We start from the raw sequence: 17,072 nt of genomic DNA on the forward strand, positions 1-17,072 counted from the left end.
CCCAGTCCGATACTGCCCAGCATGACTGCATTCCCTCACTAGCGTTCCTTGTGCCTGTGCTATCACTCCCAATAGAAACCTGAAGCAAGTCCTCACTGTGAGCAGCAACACCTGATTACTGCTGCTTTGCCAGCCTGTGTCTCACCTCAGCTCTCCCACCTCACAGTCTGACACTGCCCAGCATGACTGCATTCCCTCACTAGCGCGTTCCTTGTGCCTGTGCTATCACTCCCAATAGGAACCTGCAACAAGTCCTCACTGTGAGCAGCAACACCTGATTACTGCTGCTTTGCCAGCCTGTGTCTCACCTCAGCTCTCCCACCTCCCAGTCAGGGCCGGTTCAAGTAACAATGGGGCCCTAGGGCAAGATTAGCCTGGGGGCCCCCCAACAGACACCACCCTGACCAAAAAGCGTCATCAGAGGCCCTTTGTTGCAGCCAAATTTCCCTCCTGGGACACTGAGCTGGCTGCTGACCCTCCCCCAATCATCCGCCAACTTAACAGACTCTGCAGTGTCCCTGGGGAGCAACAGTTCAGATGGGGGAGGGACAACTTGGGGGCCCCTACAGGTTCTGAGGCCCTGGGGCAACTGCCTATTTTTTCCTATGGTAGCTCCGGCCCTGCTCCCAGTCTGACACTGCCCAGCATGACTGCATTCCCTCACTAGCGCGTTCCTTGTGCCTGTGCTATCACTCCCAATAGAAACCTGCAGCAAGTCCTCACTGTGAGCAGCAACACCTGATTACTGCTGCTTTGCCAGCCTGTGTCTCTCCTCAGCTGAGCTCTCCCACCTCCCAGTCCGAGACTGCCCAGCATGACTACATTTCCTCACTAGCGCGTTCCTTGTGCCTGTGCTATCACTCCCAATAGAAACCTGCAGCAAGTCCTCACTGTGAGCATCAAGGCATGAATACTGCTGCTTGGCCAGCCTGTGTCTCTCCTCAGCTTACCACCTCCCAGTCCGAGACTGGTGTCCAGCATGACTGCATTCCCTCACTAGCGCGTTCCTTGTGCCTGTGCTATCACTCCCAATAGAAACCTGCAGCAAGTCCTCAGTGTGAGCAGCAACGCATGAGTACTGCTGCTTGGCCAGCCTGTGTCTCTCCTCAGGTTTTGACCCTGCATATTTAGGCATGCGAAAGCAAATGCTTATTTGCATGAGCAATGTCTCGTGATTAGCCAATAGGCCAAATTTGCAAAGCCAGATTTGTCAGGTTCACTTGGTTGATGCACACATGCTTTTTCTCTGATTATAGTTAGCATTGTCTCTCCTCAGCTTTACCACCTCACAGTCCGAAATTGGCTGGGGTAGCGCGCCGCAGCAAAAAATGGGTGTGCCCATGCACTGGAAAGTGGGTGTGGTAATGACGGGTCATGGGCAGGGCCAAATGTGCACGATTATTTACTATGCATATAGCAGAGATTATTCCTGTGAGCGGAGGTGCGCTTTAATCCCTGGTAGTTGGTTGTTACTGTAGAGACAGGTTTAGTATGAAGCAGTTGTATGGATGACGAGCTTGTCCTCGCATTTCATGTCACCGGAGTACAGATATCCCTAATTACAGCCGACATCCTCCCACTCGCCACCGCACATTAGCAGAAAAAGCTTTTCCTCTTTGTTGTTCCCAGAGCACACTTATCAGCGCCAAACCACAGAGGACGGCCGCATGGATTTGTTAATTAGTGGATGCGCGGAAACGTTGCTTTTAATGTCCTTTTTTTTTATGCTATTCTGGATGCAGAGACTCTCTGCTAACAACCATCAAACGCAGAAAACGCCGAGTTCCTATCTGAGCTATTAATGTATCACAATCCTGCGCTGAGGTCACACGTCTTTTCAGCTTCTGGCTTCTGTAGCATTCTCTTCTGTGCAATGTGGGATTTGTTCATAATTAACGTTTATTATCTTTTATTTGTGTGTATAAAACTTACTTACTTAAAGCCTATTACTAGACAAATATGAAATGCAGGTGCAGATCTTGTGCTGCAAATCCAGCACCGCTCTGACTGATCACAGCACCTCCCTGACTGCTTCCAGCACTGCCCTGACTGATCCCAGCACTGCCCTGACTGATCCCAGCACCGCCCTGACTAATCCCAGCACCGCCCTGACTAATCCCAGCACCACCCTGACTGGTCCCAGCACCGCCCTGACTGCTTCCAGCGCTACCCTGACTGCTTCTAGCACCGCCCTGACTGATCCCAGCACCGCCCTGACTGCTTCCAGCACCGCCCTGACTGCTTCCAGCACCGCCCTGACTGATCCCAGCTCCGCCCTGACTGATCCCAGCTCCGCCCTGACTGATCCCAGCACCGCCCTGACTGCTTCCCTCCTTTGCAGACAGTGACACTGTTATATTCAGCTATTAGCAGAGTCATGTTTCACAGCTGCTGTACTCCCACTATCCTGTGGAATGGCTGTGCTTGAAATATACACATCACAATGTACAGAGAGTGAGCAGCGGGCTGTTATTCCCTCCTGTGCAGTGACACTGTTATATTCAGCTATTAGCAGAGTTATGTGTCACAGCTGCTGTACTCCCACTAGCCTGTGGAATGGCTTTGCTTGAAATATACACATCACAGTGTACAGAGAATGAGCAGCGGGCTGTTATTCCCTCCTGTGCAGTGACACTGTTATGTGCTGTACTCCCACTAGCCTGTGGAATGGCTGTGCTATAAATATACACATCACAATGTACAGAGAGTGAGCAGCGGGCTGTTATTCCCTCCTGTGCAGTGACACTGTTATATTCAGCTATTAGCAGAGTCATGTGTCACAGCTGCTGTACTCCCACTAGCCTGTGGAATGGCTGTGCTGGAATATACACATCACAATGTACAGAGAGTGAGCAGCGGGCTGTTATTCCCTCCTGTGCAGTGACACTGTTATATTCAGCTATTAGCAGAGTCATGTGTCACAGCTGCTGTACTCCCACTAGCCTGTGGAATGGCTATGCTGGAATATACACATCACAATGTACAGAGAGTGAGCAGCGGGCTGTTATTCCCTCCTGTGCAGTGACACTGTTATATTCAGCTATTAGCAGAGTTATGTGTCACAGCTGCTGTACTCCCACTAGCCTGTGGAATGGCTGTGCTGGAATATACACATCACAGTGTACAGAGAATGAGCAGCGGGCTGTTATTCCCTCCTGTGCAGTGACACTGTTATGTGCTGTACTCCCACTAGCCTGTGGAATGGCTGTGCTATAAATATACACATCACAATGTACAGAGAGTGAGCAGCGGGCTGTTATTCCCTCCTGTGCAGTGACACTGTTATATTCAGCTATTAGCAGAGTCATGTGTCACAGCTGCTGTACTCCCACTAGCCTGTGGAATGGCTGTGCTGGAATATACACATCACAATGTACAGAGAGTGAGCAGCGGGCTGTTATTCCCTCCTGTGCAGTGACACTGTTATATTCAGCTATTAGCAGAGTCATGTGTCACAGCTGCTGTACTCCCACTAGCCTGTGGAATGGCTATGCTGGAATATACACATCACAATGTACAGAGAGTGAGCAGCGGGCTGTTATTCCCTCCTGTGCAGTGACACTGTTATATTCAGCTATTAGCAGAGTTATGTGTCACAGCTGCTGTACTCCCACTAGCCTGTGGAATGGCTGTGCTGGAATATACACATCACAGTGTACAGAGAATGAGCAGCGGGCTGTTATTCCCTCCTGTGCAGTGACACTGTTATGTGCTGTACTCCCACTAGCCTGTGGAATGGCTGTTCTATAAATATACACATCACAATGTACAGAGAGTGAGCAGCGGGCTGTTATTCCCTCCTGTGCAGTGACACTGTTATATTCAGCTATTAGCAGAGTTATGTGTCACAGCTGCTGTACTCCCACTAGCCTGTGGAATGGCTGTGCTGGAATATACACATCACAGTGTACAGAGAATGAGCAGCGGGCTGTTATTCCCTCCTGTGCAGTGACACTGTTATGTGCTGTACTCCCACTAGCCTGTGGAATGGCTGTTCTATAAATATACACATCACAATGTACAGAGAGTGAGCAGCAGGCTGTTATTCCCTCCTGTGCAGTGACACTGTTATATTCAGCTATTAGCGGAGTCATGTGTCACAAGTGATAAATAATCTTTCTATGAACTGGAAACATCGGATGTGGTTACACAACAATACCGGGAAATGGGAACAGCTGCAGGATAAAATCGCCGTAAACACGTCGCATAAAATCACCCCAAAATACGCAACTTTAATCAAAGTGCACAAAGAAGGCAGAACAGTTAATCCAGCAAATCCCTCTCATTCTCACCAAACTAAAACCATAATCAGGAAACATAAAAAAAACTCAACCAAATGTAGCTGAAAGGAATGGATTACATTATCACTATTATTATTACCCTTGCATGGCTAACTACTAATCCCCTCAGATGAACATGCATACAGTATATGGTGGGTCACTATTCAATTACTGGGGGAGAGGGGGAGAGGAGATAGGATAGAAAGGTGGAGGGGGGTAGAGAGGTGGGAGAGATAGAGGTGGAGGATAGAGAGGTGGGGGGGATAGAGAGGTAAAAGGGAGTAGTATAAAGAGGTGGAGGGAGGATAGAGAGGTGGGGAGGGAAGAGAATAGAGGGGTGGAGGGGAGAAGGATAGAGAGGTGGAAAGGAGTAGGATAGAGAGGTGGATGGAAGAAGGCTAGAGAGGTGGAGGTGGGGGGTAGAGCGGTGGGAGGGATAGAGAGGTGGGGGGTTAGAGAGGTGGAGGAGAGAGAAGTGGGGAGATAGGGATAGGGAGGTTGGGGGGAGGAGATAGGGCAGGAAGGTGGAGGGGATAAGGGTAGAGAGGTGAGGGGGGGGGAGAGGTGGGAGGGATAGAGATGTGGGGGGTAGAGAGGTGGGAGTTAGAGAGGTGGAGGATAGAGAGGTGGGAGGTTAGGGATAGAAAGGTTAGGGAGGGGAAGGCGATAGGGCAGGAGGGTGGAGGGGAGAAGGATAGAAAGGTGGGGAGGATAGAGAGGTGGAGAGGAGTAGGATAGAGAGGTGGCGAGGATAGAGATGTGGATGGGAGAAGGAAATAGATGTGTGGGGGAGGTAGAGAGGTGGGAGGGATTGAGATGTTGGGGGGGGATAGAAAGGTGGGGGGTTAGAGAGGTGAAGGATAGAGAGTTGGGGAGTTAGGGATCCCTGTTCAGTAAGCCAGCACCTTTTCAGTAGGAGACCTTGGGCAAGTCTCCCTAACACTTACTGCCTATAGAGCACGTCCTAGTGGCTGCAGCTCTGGCGCTTTGAGTCCGCCAGGAGAAAAGCATGATATAAATGTTCTGTGTCTGTCTGTCAGGTTAGGGAGGGGAAGGATGTGAGATTGTCAATAATCTTTCCTGTATTAAGTTCTGAAGTTACATTTTGCATTTTGGCCACTAGATGCCGCCTGTATTAAAGTTGTAACCTAATCCTGTTGAAGTATGAACAAGCATGAGGGGTGGGGTCTGGCAGCTCTGGCGAGACCAGGAAGAAAAGACAGAGAGACATGGTTGTTGTCACAGTAGGCCCTGGTGGCTGACTGCAAATGGCCTTCCAAACGGTCCCAGCGCACGGATCGTGCGAACTCTGGTCGCAGTCAATGCGCAAGAACCGTTGGGAATTAGCCGCAGACAAACCAGAAGGGAGCCTGTGAGATACGGGTAATTACAACTCACACACGATTCAGGGTATAACTGCCACCACCTCGGTTACCATGAGCCCGAGGAGCCCGCTGACTGACTAGTCCTGTGAATAAAAACGGTTAAACACACTCTATTCTGTCTAGCCAACAACAAACAATAGTAGTAGCGTCTCTCCAGAGGTCGGGTTCAGTTGTGCGGCTGATAAGCAGGGTAGCGGAACAATGAATGACTTGGAGGAAGTCTTTTATTCACAGCAATATAAATAATTAATATATACAGACAATTATTAAAATCAACAATTATTAAAACAGTAATAGCCAGTATGAAAAATAAAAGGTAGAAAATACTTAGGGTTTGTGGAAATATGTCCTTTTGTGGGAAAATCATCAAGTCCAAGCAAAACGGTTTCAAGTTCTCAAAGTTCTTTGTTCCAGAGATAAATTCAAAGTTCAGTAAGATTTAAAATCCAAACAAAATGGAGGATGTCCTTTGTTTCAGTTCAGACAAGATGGCCGCTAGCCATGTGCCCTTTGTTTCAGCTACGGCAAGATGGCCACCACTTGTTCCTCACGGTGGCCGTTTGTTCATGAAGATAGAAAATGGAGGAATCAAGCCCGCCTGCTGGCTCTGTGCTTTTGATGAAGCTGGTTTGGGGGTGTGGCAATGCCGACCCCCCTCTGAGTTACCAACAAATGACAGTTCATTCCCTCTGAGAGATTTTAGAGCTAAACTTATGAATTGCTGTAACTCCTGAACCATACACCTTATATTTAGGGGGGTAAGAGATTCATACTTGTTGGAAAATACAGATTAATATGACATCAGACATGGCTAAGCCAGCGGGTCAGGCTCCTGAGAAGATTCATATATCAATACCCGGATGTGCCATCACAATGAATTTCATATCAACCCGATGGCCAGATTTTACCGAACAAGACTATATGAATATCATAGCTGTGCGATATACGGTTTTCGTATACCGACAGGAAATCCTACCACCCATGCTTTCTTATGGCCCGTGCTCGGTGCCGTTGAGTCTGGAGTGGGAGCAGGTTTTGAGTAGCCCCCTGCTGGGATTAGCTTCCTGGCTCTCCAAGTTATGAAAGGCTCAGGCTAATTAACATCTAGGTGTCACCTGGTTCCCAAAACAGAAAAGGGAATTCATGCCTCCATGTTATTCTGCCTTCCACAGCCGGGAATATGTCCAAGCTAATTAACACCTCCCCCAGGCTCTTACTCAGCTAAGACAAATCCCCCAGCTGTTCCTAGGCAGAGGGAGACTACACGATCAATCCAGATTCTATTGATCTGAAGCGCAATCGATGCAGGGAATCGAGTGCGATCGCTTTTTCTTCACGGGCGGTTCCAGGACGTGCCTGCGGCCCCGCAACCGTCCGTGACAGTTGTTTTTGTGGAGAGCTTGTCTGTGAAAAGGACAATCTGGTCCCATCAAAGCTGCTGATCGTTGTTCACTCCTTGAATCCTGCTTGCTGGAGTGGAGATTATTCCCAGTTAGCTGCTCTGAGCTAAGGATTCTATTCCAGCTACCCATCAAGGCTGCAAGTGTGGTTGCAGGCCTGAGGCTGTCCTGAAGAAAGGCATCTGCTGATACCAACTAGGAACAGGTCAGTGAACCTGGGTTCTTGTGCTTTCATTAAACTGTTTTTATGGTACGGTACCTGAAGAAACTGAAACTTAGGCCTGCTTTAGGTAGATAGTTAGGAACTGTTTTTAGCAGGTGATACTGGGTGGATCCTGCAGTTCAGCACGACTTGTAGGCTCTGCTGTGTCTGCCAATGGCTAAGGGTGATCCTGCAGTACAGCACGACTTGTAGGCTCTGCTGTATCTGCCATTGGGTAGAGGTGTCCTGTTGGACAGAAGTGGTGACTCTGGGGTACCCTGTGTATTGCAAATCTTGTTGTGTTTGTAACTGTTACTGTTAATACTTTTCAGTAAAGACATTTTTGGTTGTACTAAGCTGGTGTCTGTGTCGCCTTCCATGTTCCGTGACTTCGCTGTATCCTGGGGTTACCCCTTGGTACACGGTCTTACAACTTGGCATAGTCGGCAGGATACAGCAGTGCTGGTCGTAATGGAAAAATCTACGCTTACGGATCATTACGCGTAATTTTACGCTATTACGCATTACGCAATTACGGTTACGGCGTAGGAAATTATCTACGGTACATCACTGTAATTACGCGTAAACTTACGCAGTTACGCGTAAGGATACTGTAATGTAGGCGCTTACACTACGATGTTACGCGTAGTGCTGTAATACCCATTAATGCGTATTTTTTTACGCATACGGACGATATGTACGCAATAGCCGTCAATGTGACAGTTATTGCGTACATATCATTCGTATGCGTCAAAACGTACGCTTATACTGAAGGGCGGGAGAAGATACTATTGGTTGCTTAGGATGTTGACTGATTGGCTACTCTTAGAAAAGGGGAGTTTTTACGTTAGTAATTACGCGTAAAATTACGCGTAAGTGTTCGTAAAATTACGCATACCTAGCAATTACGGTAGACAGTGTAATTACGATACCACTCTACTGCTTACGCGTAAATAATTACGCGTAAGACCGTAATTTACGCGTAGCGCTTACGCGTAAATTTACATTGAATTACGATGCGTAATTACGCTCATGCGTAATTTCGGCCCAGCACTGGGATACAGCGATCGTTATGGATGGGAATGTGGCGGGAGACCATCTCCCAGCGCCGGAGGCACCTGCTCAGGGCCAGCTTCAGGTGCACAGGTGGAAGGTCGGCTTTTCCCCAACAACATGCCCGCCCAAGTAGGATATATCCCTGTAGGGGCACTGCTGCGTCATCTGTCAAAATATGGTGGTAAAAACATGACATTGCAGGACTGGATGGAAAGGGTGCGAAGCGCAGTTAAAATGTGTAACTTTACCCCTGAGCTGCAGGCAGAGGTTGCGCTGAGAGCACTAGAGGGTGACATCAGATGGACAGTGATGGTAAGGCCCGACTCCGAGAGAGATGCCCTGGAGAAGATATTCTCCTTGCTAGAGAGGGCCCAAGGGGGGCATGCCAAAGTGGTACAGTTACGAAGTCACTTCTTTAAATGGCCCCAGCGAGAGGGTGAGACACTGATGCAATACTCCAATGCTCTACAGGAGACGCTGAATGAGATACAATGGCGAGACCCCGATGCCATGGGAGCCTTCCAGGAAGTGTATCGGCTACTACGAGATCAGTTCATAGTGGGCCTCTCCGATAAGTTCTTACAAGATAAGTTACATGAGATGACCCGAACAACAGCCGACATGTCATGACATTCTATAGCATCTTCCTAGCTGCAGTGGAGAGAGAAGAACCCCTATCTGTGGCTGCGAGGGCAGTGAATAGCACGCACGCTACAAAGGATTAACCGGGTCCTGAAGAATCGGAGACTCTAAAGGATGTAGTCCAGGCTCTGCTGGCAGAATTGAAAGAGCTTCGGCTGGAAGTGTCTCAGATGAAGACTAAGCCGTCCCAGCCTCGAGCAACTATCTCCACACTTCGTTCCACTCCACCCAGGGTGGAAGGTCTGCTGCCTAGTTGATACAGGGTCAGAGTGCACCCTTATGCCTCTGGAGTTTTTTGAAAGGCACTTCCAGCATATGATGGAACCTGAAGATGGGAGCGCCATCCGGCTGACGGCTGCCAATAACAGGGAGATGGATGCCCGAGGAATAGTCTGGATGCAGGTCCGACTGTTTGGACAAGACATCAGCAAGAAGGGGGTCATGTTGGTCGACCATTCATCACGGAAATGAATGCATGTGACCCTGGGTATGAATGTATTGAGAGACTTAGACCACCAGCTCTATGCCAAGGAAGGACCGAAGTACTGGCAATGGGCCACCATGCACCAGCCTACTCAGAAGCTTTTACAACAGATGGTGAGAAGCTGTAGCCTGCAAAAGAGTAACCTATCTGGTTGGCCCATTGGAAATGGTAGGGGGAGACTTATTAAAGGAAACCCCAACAGCAGAATGGAACGGTCGTATGATCATGGCCCGGATGGGAGTGGATTGCCGGACCCTGACCCCGGGGGAACAAAAGCTGTTGGAAGAAACCCTTTGGGAGTTTCAGAAGCCTTCTCGAGTCATGATGAAGACTTTGGGTGTGCTGTTGCCATCGAACACGAAATCTCGACTGGCGATGCTGCACCGATCAGGGAACGTTACCAGCAAATCCAACCTAAGATGTACCAGGAGGTGAAAAATATGGTGGCCAGCATGTTGGAAAACCGGTTGATCCAGGAGAGTCAGAGCCCTTGGGCTGCTCCAGTAGTTTTAGTGCAGAAGAAAGATGGGAGTCTCCTGTTCTGCGTGGATTACCAGAAGCTGAATGCTCAGACCATCCGGGATGCCTACCCCCTTCCGCGGATTGAGGTTTCATTGTCAGCCCTAAGTCAAGCAAAATTCTTCTCGACTCTTGACCTGGCTAGTGGGTATTGGCAGGTGCCGGTGGCCAAGAAAGATAAAGCCAAGACAGCCTTCATTCTACCTATAGGTGTGATGATTATAGCAAATCTATCACAATGGGGCTCTATGAGTTTAACCGGATGCCATTCTGTCTCCCCAATGCTCCGGGAACATTCCAGTGATTGATGGAGCACTGTCTGAGAGATCTCAATTTTGAGTTAGTATTGATATACCTGGATGACATAGTAGTGTTTGGGGCCTCCTTTGAAGATCACTTCCAGAAGCTACGACAAGTCCTAGGACGACTACGAGAGCATGGGCTCAAGATCAAGCCCAAGAAATGCCAACTGTTCCAGCAGCAGATAGAGTACTTAGGGCATGTAGTCACCTCGGAGGGAGTGAAGCTGGCCCCCAACAAGGTGGAGGCTTTCCAGAAGTGGCCCCAACCCAGTAAACTGCGAGAGGTGCATACGTTCGTGGGACTGGCCGGCTACTACCGGAGGTTTATACCCAAGTTTGCTCATCTGGTGGGCCCATTAAACAAGTTGCTAAGGGGCATGTCTGGGGGCCCAATGAAGCTTCCCATTGACTGGGGACCTCGGCAACAAGAGGCTTTTGAAATGGTGAAGGAGTCGCTGACCAGTGCCCCGATCTTGGCTTATGCACAGTTTGACACCCCATTCCTGCTATACACTGACGGAAGCCTTCATGGTCTGGGGGTTGTATTATCCCAAGTCTAGGATGGACGGGAGAGAGTCATTGCCTATTGAAGCCGGTCCCTGAGAGACTCAGAGCGCAACCCTGATAACTACAGCTCCTTTAAACTGGAACTACTGGCGCTGGTGTGGGACATGGCCGAAAGGTTTGCCGAGTACCTGACAGTTGCAGAAGTAACTGTGATGATGGATAATAACCCGTTGGCACATCTGGAGAATGCCAAGCTCGGTGCACTCTAGCAGAGATGGATGGCCCGCCTTTCTAAGTACAATTATTGCATCGTTAGGTCCGGTAGGGAGAATGGCAATGCCGATGCACTCTCCCGGGTCCCTGTAGGACAGTCAGCTCAGAGAATCAATGAGAAGTTAGAAGACACTGAAACTTCTGACCTCGGTCGCCTACCTGTGTTCCAGGATGTGGCACATTCAAGTGAGGTGGCGTCTAGGATGACTCTGGTGCTGGGAAAAACGCTGGCTGATTGGGAGAGAGTCCAGAATGCCTGACGGATTTGTGGAAAGTAAAATTGTGGGTTTGGAACAAGATCTGGCCTCAGCCAGAAGAGCGGGCTGGTCTGACCCCAGAGGGTCAAAAGTTGTTGAGGCAATGGGACAAGCTGACAGTTACTCAGGGCCTCTTGTGCCGGACCATATACTTACAGTCAGGACTGCAGCACCGACAACAGATTGTCATCCCCATGTCATTGGGGCCAGAGGCCGCCAAGGAAGCTCATGAAAAGGGAGCTCATTTCGGGAATGAAAAGACATTCAAGTGGCTCCAATGTCTGGTATACTGTCCAGATCTGGGCGACATGGTGGCCACTGCATGTTTTAACCTCCTTGCCGGTTATCCCGAACTCAGTTCGGGGTAACCTGCGCAGGAGGATTGCTCAGGCCCCGCTGGGCCGATTTGCATAATATTTTTTTTGTTACAAGCAGCTAGCACTGCTGCTAGCTGCTTGTAACTTCCGCTCGCCGCCGCTCGCCGCCGATCCGCCGCGCCGAGCCGCTCCACCCCGCCCCAGACCCCTGCGCTGCCTGGCCAATCAGTGCCAGGCAGCGTTGAGGGGCGGATCGGGATTTCCTATGACGTCCCGACGTCCATGACGTCGGTGACGTCATCCCGCCCCGTCGCCATGGCGACCGGGGAAGCCCTGCAGGAAATCCCGTTCTCAATGGGATTTCCTGCATACTCTGATCGCCGAAGGCGATCGGAGTGGGTGGGGGGATGCCGCCGCTCAGCGGCTATCATGTAGCGAGCCCTCGGCTCGCTACATGATTTAAAAAAAAAAAACGAAAAAATACCTCCTGCGCTGCCTCCTTGCCGGAGGAATTGAACCGGCAAGGAGGTTAAGTGTCGACTCTGCGGGCTGAGTAAGAGCACTGAACAGCGGGCTCCTGTACAGGCCATCTGCACCACTAAAGCTTCTTATCATTATGTGCAAATTGGGTACTCTACCTCGGGACACTCGTACTGTCTAGTCATGACAGACCAGGGCTGCGTAATATGTTGGCGTTTTATAAATACAATAAATAATAATAATAATAATTTCACAAAGTATGCAGTAACTGTACCCACCAGGGACCAGACAGCAGAGTCAGCTGCTGAAGCGGTCTGCAAACACTTTATACAGGTGTTTGGGCGTCCACAGAAAATACATTACTCTCATGAATGAGTTGTACCAGCTGTATGGGATCGAACGCTCCCACACCACACCGTATCACCCCCAAGGAAACGGGGCTTGCGAACATTTCAACCACACTTTGCTCCAGATGTTGCGGACTCTAGAGGATAGTCAAAAGTCTCGCTGGCCTGAGTACCTTCCTGAGTTGATGTGGGCCTATAACAATATGGTACATAGTATGACCGGATACTCCCCACACATGCTCGTGTTTGGGAGACCCGGACAGGAGATTGAAGACCTCCACATGCCCAATCCAATGGAACCACAACCTAGAAGTACCACTGCATGGGTGCAGGAGCATCGCCGCAGGCTGAGAGCGGTGCACAAGGTGGTGGGGGAGCACCTGGGATGAGTGATACACCCTAATCCAAAACCATTACTAAGGGATAAGTTTGCCCCGGGTGACAGAGTCATGGTCAAAGCCAAACGGCCATCTGGGAAGTTGGATGGGCAGTGGGAGGATGTTCCGTACACAGTGAAAGGAAGGGTTGACCCTGCTATTCCGGTCTATGAGGTAGAGCTAGTAGGGACAGGGGGACCCTCATGAAACTTGCACCGTAATATGTTGAGCCGTTGTCATTTTGAGCATAAGTGTGTGAGGAGGACCTCTGCATGTTGAAAGTATGGGGGAAAACGCATCAGATGAGGAGGAAGATGAATGGTGAGTTGTCCCTGCCCAGATGTCTGCAGGGGCTCCGGCTGTGGCGGGTTTACCACCTAGGTGTAATGCTGAGCAGTCAACAGCTCCTCTCTTACCACATATGCCTGACAACATACCGGCAAGGCCTAATGTTGGTGTGCCTCCACAGCGTGTGAGATTGTCAGTAATCTTGCATGTATTAAGTTCTGAAGTGACATTTTGCATTTTGGTCACTAGTTGCCGCCTGTATTAAAGATGTAATCTAATCCTGCTGAAGTATGAACAAGCAGGAGAGGTGGGGCCTGGCAGCTCTGGGGAGACCAAGAAGAAAAGACAGAGAGACATGGTTGTTTTTGTGGAGAGCTTGTCTGTGAAAAGCACAATCTGGATCCCGAGCTCCACAGATTCTCCAGGTTAGACAGAGCACCCGATGTTTTGGTTCTTCACCTCAGGGGTAATGATTTGGCTGCTAGATCCACCAGGGTCCTTATCAAGGACATTAAATTTGTTTTTGTTCGTATCTGGTCTTTATTTCCGGATACGATTGTGGTTTGGTCAGATGTGGTAGCTAGGGCTTCGTGGAGGCGTGGAGGTTGGCGAGGTCTGTTCCTAAGATTAATAAGGCAAGGATGAAGTTAAACAAGGAGGTGTTGAGATTCTTTATTAGGAATGGAGGGTTGGCAATTCGGCATTTTGAGTTGGAGGAGGATGTCTGCTTAGTTTTGCGTGTCGAGATGGAGTACATCTCAATGCAATTGGTACGGATTTATGGGCGTTGGAGACGGTATCCAGAGAGCTTTGCAGTTGGGGGCCTCAAGGGCATAAGGTTTCATGCCCTCTCATATTGGAAGAGAGGGGGGTTCCAAATCCAGGTTGAACTTGTCATGGTTATATCATTAAAGGTAGTTTATGTGGGCATGCAGTTGTCCCCGAGCTGGTGAACGCAGCTGGGTGCCGGTTACAATGCTGCTTGCCAGGCTCAAGGTCACTGTAACTTATTTGGTGCCTCTGGACCCCTCTACCCCAGCTCTCGGAAAAGTTCTGGATTAGTTGTTTATTGTTATATAAATGATATGTTTTTGGATCAATGTTAATTTGGTTAAATAAAGATGGGCTGCTTTGGCCTTAAATTATTCCAAATTTGCAAAGTAGTCCATGTGTGTTATTCTAGAGTTAAGTATGGGTGAGGAAGAATTGTGTGTGGGTAACCGGGGCATTAGGCTCTACCATTATTAAGAAACTCAACAGAAACTCACTGTCAACCAATCACTGCAGAAGGGAGTACACAATGGCCCCATATCTGGAGAGGCTACACCACCACAAAGACAGACAGACCCTGAGCCTGTACCGTCTGAGTGCCCATAGCCTGGAGGTAGAGACAGGGTGGCACAGACAGACATGGAAGCCACGGGAGGAGAGACTGTGCAGACAATGTGACCAGGGGGGCTTGGAGTATGAGGCCCCCTTCCTGCTACACTGCAGCAGGTTAGGGATAAAGAGTTGGTGGGTTAGGGAGAGGAAGAAAATAGAGCAGCAGGGAGGAGGATAGAGTTGTGGGGGGTTAGGGATAGAGAGGTGGGGGTATTAGGGAGGAAGGAGATAGTGCAGGAGGGGGTGGATAGAGATGTGGGGGGGGGGGAGTTAGGGATAGAGAGGTGGGGGAGTTAGGGAGGGGAAGGAGATAAGGCAGGAGGGGAGAGGATAGAGAGGGGGCGTTAGGGATGGAGCGGTTAGGGAGGGAAAGGAGATAGGGCAGGAGGGGAAGGATAGAGATGTGTAGGAGGGGGGGGGGGGGGTAGGGTAGAGAGGTAGGGGGATTAGGAAGGAGAAGGAGATAGGCCAAGAGAGGGTAGGATAGAGAGATGGGGGTTCGGGATAGAGAGGTGGTGGGATTGGGATTAGGGAAGAAAAGGAGATAGGGCAAAAGCAGAGAGGATAGAGAGCTGGGGGGGGGGGGGGGGTTCGGGATAGAGAGGTAGGGAGGGGAAGGAGATAGGGTAGGAGGGGGGAGGATAGAGAAGTGGAAGGGGTTAGGAATAGAGAGGTGGGGGGGTTAGGGAGGGGAAGAAGATAGGGCAGGAGGGGGGAGGATAGAGAGGTGGGGGGTTAGGGATAGAGATATGGGAGGGTTAGGGCAGGAGGGGGTAGGATAGAGAGGTGGGGGGTAGGGATAGAGAGGTAGGTGTGTTAGGGAGGAGAGGGAGATAGGGTAGGAGCATGGAGGATAGAGAGGTGGAGGGTGGGATAGAGGGGTGGGGAGGGGAAGGAGATAGGGCAGGAGGAGGGAGAATAGAGATGTGGAAGGGGTTAGGGATAGAGAGGTGGGGGGGTTAGGGAGTAGAAGGAGATAGGGCAGGAGGGCGGAGGATGGAGACATGGGTGGGGGTGTTAGGGATGGAGAAGTTATGCTGGATAGACACGGTGTGTTCGCGCACTCGATTTCCCGCTCGATTCCCGTCGATTTGTTTATTTCCAACATGTCCGATTTGGATTTCGATGGATCGTTAGGTCGATTTGGCATACTTTGCATGCGAATCGACCTAACGATCCATCGAAATCCAAATCGGACATGTTGGAAATAAACGAATCAACGGGAATCGAGCGGGAAATCGAGTGCGCGAACGCACCGTGTGTATTCAGCATTTGGGGAGGAAGGAGATAGGGCAGATGGGGAGAGGATAGAGATGTTGGGGGGGGGGGGGGGTTAGGGATAGAGAGGTGGGAGGTTAGGGAGGGGAAGGAGATAGGGCAGGAGAGGGCAGGGGGGGGGGGGAAGCGAGAGATGGGGGGGTTAGGGATAGAGAGGTGGTGATGTTAGGGAGGGGACGGAGATGGGGCAATAGGGGACAGTATTTAGAGTCATGAGGAAAAGATCAGACATGTTTCCAGTGAGGTGAGTTTGCTTTAAGCCTCATCTACATGCGTAGATGAGGCGGCGATCCGGCGGCTCGATTAGCCGCCGGATCGCCTCTTCCGCGTGCCCGCCGCGTCCCCGCTCGCCGCGCATGCGCCGCATTCGATTCCCCGCTCGTCCCCGCCGGCGCCGCTTATCTTCCGCTCGATTCCCTGCCATTGTCCCCTCGCGGGGAGCGAGCAGGGAATCGGCGGTGCGGAGATCCGTCCTGTCGGATCTTATCAATCGAGCCACATCAGCGGCTCGATTGATAAGGAGCATCGCGGCCGCATCTACTCGTGTAGATGCGGCTTTAGATGTACAGTGTTTATGTACTGTTCTCTGTAGAACTGCTGTGCTGTTGAAGTGATGTGACTGTAATTTATACACAATGCCACAGAGGATGGCAGGAGCTAGGCTGGAATTATCTGATCCCTTCCCATGCCAGTGCTGGGGACAATGTCTCAGCAGGATGTCTGCTGTTCTAGGGTCTCCCCACCCCTCTCCCCCAACTACAAAGGAATAATAGCTGCTGTCAGAGTGCGGACCCTGCGGATAATAGGAATATTCAGCAACTTGTGATGTGGACATGAGACGTCCTGCTGTGATCTCCAACTGAGTTGTCACATTTCTCCTGTCCCTAGACCCAGCATTATATCCACGAGAAGACGTATAATCCGCATCTCACACTCTCTGCTTACATCATATGTGTTCCTGTATCCTTGTCGTGGCTTAGCCATAGTGACACGTCCGGGTGATATGATGTGGACATGAGGTGTCCTGCTGTGATCTCCAGCTGAGCTGCCACATTTCTCCTGTCCCTAGACCCAGCATTATACCCATGAGAAGACGTATAATCCGCATCTCACACTCTCTGCTTACATTCTATGGGCTCGATTCACAAGGCGGTGCTAACCCAGTTAGAGACTTTAGGCATGATAACCATTGCACCACGCTGGTGAAAAGCCAGTTTAGGCGTGATAAGTTTAGGCGTGATAAGTTTAGGCGTGATAAGTTTAGGCGTGATAAGTTTAGGCATGATAAGTTTAGG

Source organism: Hyperolius riggenbachi, chromosome 12, assembly GCF_040937935.1.
Source record: "Hyperolius riggenbachi isolate aHypRig1 chromosome 12, aHypRig1.pri, whole genome shotgun sequence".
Taxonomy (NCBI): Eukaryota; Metazoa; Chordata; class Amphibia; order Anura; family Hyperoliidae; genus Hyperolius; species Hyperolius riggenbachi.